This window comes from Ascidiella aspersa, chromosome 8 (assembly GCF_963924565.1).
Source record: "Ascidiella aspersa chromosome 8, kaAscAspe10.2, whole genome shotgun sequence".
Classification (NCBI taxonomy): domain Eukaryota; kingdom Metazoa; phylum Chordata; class Ascidiacea; order Phlebobranchia; family Ascidiidae; genus Ascidiella; species Ascidiella aspersa.
This window is the reverse complement of record NC_139454.1, coordinates 23311181-23318093: the sequence shown is the minus strand read 5'-3', so window position 1 is coordinate 23318093 and position 6913 is coordinate 23311181.

The window sequence follows — 6913 nt, the reverse complement described above, 5'->3', positions numbered from 1 at the left end:
TAGCAGTTAAAGCAGACGAGCATTATGACTGTTGGTCGTATTATTCAAAGAAGAGGGACAAGTTTCGATACCTGATTTGTAGAGGGAGCAACCTAAAAATTAAATAGGGGAACCAGGTGCCACTATATAAAACAAATTGTACTGAAATCTCGACAAGCTTTTGCACAACCGTGCTTCATCAGTTCAAAGTTTCATAGTTCCACTTAATTACACTATTTAGAATTAGAAAAATACGGCCATATACAAAAACTAACATATAAATAATACAAAAATACGGTCATTTACCAAGGCTAAAATTACATGCCAGGTTCTAACCGTTCCGCCAGTACATATGTTGTTTACAGGGCGTCGTAGCAATGTACGTCAAACTGAGCTTGATGCACAGACGCGCTTATCCAATTAGCAACCTCGACACAAAGTACTGCTTCTTAAGCCCTGTAAAGAATTAGGGACCTTGAAAATTCTGATAAAAAGCACCTTGTACGACCTCATCTAATCCTAATTGCGACTCTGAAATGTCTATACGTCGTTCGGGTCTCTTCGTGTCTTGCTACACTCTCTGACTTGCAACCTGATCAATAATTTAAGCTTTTAAGGTTGGAGGATCATTAAGTAAATGGCGAATATGCAAATCCAAACATCGGTATATACCAGGCAATAACGAACAACGACCAAAACAAGAAGTACTTATTTTGTACAGAACGAGTGCGCTTTATATGAAACAAGGCATTTGAATTGGGACCGGGAGCCTTCGACAGATTAAGCGAATCAGTCGATCAGGATGCAAATAAGGTCCCGGATAGCCGGAGGTCGTGAGTTCGAACCTCACCGCAGGCTATAGTTGTTTTTACAGATATTTGGAAGTTCGCTGGTCAAACCTGCAGCATGACAGAAAAGTAAAACTAGCGCTGAGATGCTTAAGTACACACACACACACGCATATATATATATATATATATTGATTTATTTATTTGTTTTTAACTTAAATGAGGCAAACTTTCGATTTTGCGTGGGTTGTGATTTATTTTACATTTATTTTGTTTTTCATGTTTGATTTTACGTTTAATAAAATAAAAATTTCGCACATTTTATCTGTGTATTTCATGGAATTTAAAATTAGCTTTTTGTCAGTGTTGCTCCTTACTATGAGGTTTCGGTTGCCGTGCCAACGAACAGAATTTTTGCCATATCTTACTGCTGCAATTCAAATTCACTGTTGTCGACTATTTAATTTATTGGCAAAAATTCCATTTGCTTTGTTCACGGAATCCATTTTTCCCTTTTATAAGATTAGACATTTTCTAAACTAAAAAATTCATCAAAATTAAGAAATTGTTGCTAATTTCAACAGTGCAACATTTATTCCAAGGTACCTGACTGAGGAAGCTTGCTATCTTTTCAAAGTAACTTGTCGTGGCCTATTTGCAATCGCCTAGCTTGGACTATGGCTTTGCTAAAATGTTAAGTCACAATTAGAATGACCTGTTTACAACACTGTGCGCTCTTCATACAGAAAGAGAGCCGATTTCTCAATTCTCCTTTATTTTCGAGATCAACGGTGCTTGAACGTTTTCAGTTTACCAGAAGCTTATAACTTACAGTTATTAAGGAGATTGGATAAGAACGAAAAAAGGAAAAATATGAAAATATAAGTCATTTCGTTACTTGGAATAGTAAGATACGATGTATTGTCCGATTTAACAGTTGCTAGTTTTCAAAAGTGTATTCAATGGAATGCAAAGGCAGCCGTTCAAAGCCGCTAACCTAAAAAATCTACGCCATTAGAAGCCGCGCGAAATCCTTGTAAGCCAAATTGAAGTTTGAAAATCGGCATTTTTCACAAGCTGTGCAAATGCCAGCTACTCATGTGGAAATTCGTGGTATCGCAAGACGCCCCTGTGGCTATATCCAGGCTGCAAACTCGGATTAGTGCTCTAACCATCCATGTCTGTTGGAGTGGATAAAATTAGGTTTGCTTTGTGTTGGAACTAGTTCTTTTACCTTTGTCGATTCGAATTGAATGGCTCGTTGAAAACTAAACAGGTTTCAAACAAACTGCTGTTCGAATCCCGGAATTTTTGTTGAACTCCCGGAATTTTTGTTTACAATTTACCAGTGTTGTAATGACTTAAGTCAATGACTAGACTTAAGTGCCACTTATTCTTATGGACAAATGACCTGACTTGACTTAAGTCTTTAGAACAAATGACTTGGGTTAAAATTCAGCTTTTTCGTTTGGCATATTTTCTAAAATTTGGTTATTCATCTCAATTTTTGCACATATAACAATTTCCTTGCTATGTTTTGCGTTAATGGTATTTTTTACTTCATTTATTTCTCATAATCGGACGAGTTTACCAGTTTTAATAGTTTAAAGTTTTATTTTTAAGACAAGGACTTTACTTGAAGTTGACTTGTTATTTAGTCGAAAATTCTTGACTTGTACTTAAGTTAATTTACGAATGACTTGACTGGGACTTAAGTTATTTCAAAATGATTTGTTGCAACACTGCTGATTTGCTACTTACCGTTGGTTCCCGGCATAACTAAAATTTTCCTTTGTGGCAAAGAATTCTTTGAAGAAAAATTAGTGAAGTAAAAGTAAAGGCAATTTCTGAAGTCAACACTGTACCGCGTGTTTCATGTGGCCATCATACTACAATGACTAGCGACTGCAGGGCATTGAGATCAAATCGGAATTGAAAAAATGGTTTATTGCCAGTGTTGTAAACGAATTATTTTGAAATAACTTGGGTCCAGCGGTTCTCAACCAGTGGGCCATGGCTCACTGGCGGGCCATAAGAACATTTGAGGTGGGCCACAAACCAATTTAAAAAAGCTAGATTTGGTTTCATTTGTGTCACTATATTTAATTTTACAGAAATAGTGGCTTGGGGAGGAATAAAAAAGGAATGTAAATTTGTTGTTCAGCCGCAAGTATCTCACTAATGCACGGTTGAATAAATGATCTGTTTTGATATATGTTCTGCTGTGTTTTGTTCTAAACCTTTTTTTTTTTGGTTTTTCTTGCATAAAACTTTTGGGCCACAGAATTTTTTGCAACGTAAATTGGCCACGAAAGAAAAAAGGTTGAGAACCACTGGTCCAAGGTAAGAGTTTTGAAAAAATATTCCCGGTACAAGTTGTTAAAATACAGAACGATATATAGCAGACCAATTCTTTAACATGCAAAAAAAAGGTTAAATAAAAACACTTTCTTTCAACCCAAGTCATTTAACTCAAATGACTTAAGTTATTTTCCCAAAATTATCAAGCCAAGGCATTAGTCCTGTAATTGATTTAATTTATTAGAACACTGTTTATTCCGCTTCACGTCACAGTGAACTTACAATATCAAGTAATGAACGCTTTTACACTAAAAATACTGCAAATAAGTTGTTGTTTTTCGGCTAAAGTTAACACCGACTTTGAGATTACTTATTGTTACGTCGATGTTTTTTAACATCAGATTAGAAGTTTAGCGTTAAATTTATTAACTTTATAAATTCGAGCGTGGACGATTTAGAAGCGGCAATTTGTAGACACTATTTGCAAATTTGTAGAAGTCATTACTTTACCGCATGGCGACGCTAACAAGCAGAAGTACAGTGTTGTTAAATTTGAATAAAATTACATCTTGGATCTCTGAAAAAAGAACATTTTATTTATCATATAACTCTCCTATTTGTAATTTAACTAAAAATATCAAAGCCATAATTTTCGATAAAATCGACATTTCGCAATTTACAGATTGTATCGATGTTGAGTTCTGGTTTGCGATGTTGGATCATCAGGAACTCCAGCAAAAAAGACGATATTTGTCATCCCGTGAATCCAATTATTCCGGTTTGTTGAAATTAACTTCCTATTTGGAAGTCAACTCGAAAACCAATTGTTGAAATGCGTACTGTGCTCGATTCTCTATATACCATATAGGAAAAGATATTGCTGACGCTCGCTATTAGTGTTTGTATGCTTAAATCACACAAAGCTAAGCGGGATGGCATTTGGCCCGTTGCTAAGGTGTTATAAGTCAATGTTTTTCAATCAGGTGAATGGTTAACCCCAGGGTAAATATAATTTTTGCAGGGGTGAACCAACCAAAAGGGGTGAATAAGGGTGAACCGTCAGAAATGGATGATAGCTTGTGAGTAGGGCGGATATTCCGGGTGTTCATTTTGTGCTGTTATATATAGACGAGATAGTTTTTTCATATCATGAGACACAGGTGAATGAAATCTGGAGATACATGCTAGGGGTGAACGAAACTAAAAAATTTAAGAAGCACTGTTAGGTGCTGTATTTTATTCTCGTCCGTCTTTATTTTTTTGTTGTTTATATATTTAACTGGAAGTTGAAGATAGATTATGGTTTATCAAAACGTTTACAATAAACTACCCAGTCCTATATACTTCTTCATGTCCTTTGATATTCATTCTACTGTACGTCTGTTTTGCTTCTGTTTACGTATATTAAAAAACAAAAAAAATATTCAAGTGAGGCCAGCACCAGAATTGTAATATTTCAGAACTTAGCATAGCACTTATTTTGCTATGAGTGTATATTTTAAAATCGAAGTAACTGAAATGGACAAGTACTTTTTTCTGTTTTAGCGATGCATAAACAATTTAAAGGAATTTCCATTCATTTCTCTAAAGCAGGGGTTCTTAAACTGGGTCCATGGACCCCTTGGGCGTCCGTGAATTAGTTTTAGGGAACCCATGAAGACCGAAATCAACAAATTTATGAAGTTTATTTGTACTCTGACGTCAATTTATGACGTCATTTTTTGAAAATTTATGATGTCATTATTTTTGCCTATCGTGGTCCAATGCGCAGTCAAAAACAATTGTAGGGGTCTACATAAAAATTCAAGAACCCCTGCTCTAAATATATATTCGGTGATTCTCAAACTGTGCGCCTTGTCACACTATAGTGTGTCTGAGATATTATCAAGTGTGCCACGAAACTTTTTGTAATTTCGTAAGTTATTTGCATTACCATTGGGCATATACGCAAGCATTTTAGACTTAAATACGCACTATCAATTACAAATTACTAATATTCAGACATTTACATTTAGTTTTATAAATCAACAACAGCTCCTCTGGTAATTATAATTGTTAACCAACGTTTCGGCAACCTATACAAGCCGCCTTCGTCAGGGTGAATGACAATGAACGCTCGTACAATAAATGGAAAGCAAAAAAAGTGGAAAGCAAAAAAAAAATTACATATAGTTTGTCGTGTGTTAAGGGTGATTGTAAAATGACTCTATAGTTATTTTGGTAAAAGCGTGCCGCCAAATGTTTAAGATATTTTTAGTGTGCCGCGAGCCAAAATAGTTTTGCAACCACTGGTTAAAAATACTGAAAAAAAGATACCCATAGTGGTTTCTCGACTCAAACGTGAAGTGATGACAAGACCCAACACCTGATCCGAAAAGAAACCGAAAACCGAAAAACAAAATTCCATCTCTCTGGACCTTTGAGTGGCTTGCTAATTTAAACGAAACCAGGTCAAAGTTAGGACGACATATGCGGTAATTCGCTCATAAGCTACGCAAGAGAAACGAGATCTGTTTTTCCAATATTGACTGAAAATCCCAAGAGAAGTAATTTAGACTGCCATGGCTAGTGATGCCCGATGTCCGATAATTTGGCCCAAAGGTACAACTGTTCGATCTGACACCTAATAATGCCATAACTATGGTTAAACAAGCAAATATTTCGAAACTAGCAGAGGTATTGATTTTCGGATATTGAGCGGGAGTTTTCTTTAGAATTCTAGTATAGTTACCTTTGATTGATTTTGTTAATTATGATAAATTTGTCATTCAAGACGGAAAAATGTTCTCTTGCAAACCTTGGCTGAAATAGCTAATTAACCTGACTAAAATAAGGTAATGGTCTTCGGTTATTGTCCTAGGCAGTGGTTCCCAAACTTTTTTGGCTCGCGGCACTCTAAAAACATTTAACTATTTCGCGGCACACTTTTAACAGAACAACAATGGAGTCATTTTACATTCGCCCTAAACACACGAACTACTATATGTAGATGCCTCAATATTAATACCTGGCAACGGATAGTGCGTATGTAAGTCTAAAATTCTTGCGTGACTCCTCCTTTTTAAACAAGTACTGATATTTCAAAACTGTCTTCAATGAACCTGGCCAAAATTTTCTTTGCTTTAGAAAAAAAAAATCTCTTTCCGAAATTACAAAAAGTCTCGCGGCACACTTAATAATCTCTCGAGGCACACAGTTTGGGAATCACTGAGTCCTAGACTTTGCTTCAGCATTACATAGCATTTACCTTTGATTTTTTGTTTTATTTATGATAAATGTATGCTGAAAAAATTGTGTTTAATTGCAAACCTCGGCGATGCCTAAATCAATTTGTTATCGGACCGACAGCGATATGCCTCTAATTAGGATTATCGTTATTATCAGATCGGATCTGATACCCGACGTCAAGTTGTGGTATCTATACAGGAACAAAATATCCTAACATCGCTATCCCGTGGTATTGCAAGATTATCAATACGAGGGGCGGATCTAGGGGGCATAAAGTCCTGCCCCCTCATAAATATATTTTTGTCTACTTTTGCTAAGTAAATGGAAAGTTTTTTCTTGATTTTACTTTCTGATGTGTTTTGGTGTTTTAAGGAAATCTTCTCAGCCAAAAAGCGCAGTGCATTTCATGGCATGCTGCGCCGTGTGAATAAACTCTATCAAGATTTTTTCTAAATTATTCTCTAAACGCCATAGGTAAAACGATGCAAATAGTTTTATGTGCCTAATGCGTCACTTATTACTTTTATATTGAAAGTTTTTCCTATTTTAATTTTTCGCAGGATTTTGCTGAAGAACACCCTCCCCCCCAAAGAAAAAATAATACCAATAAAATCCTA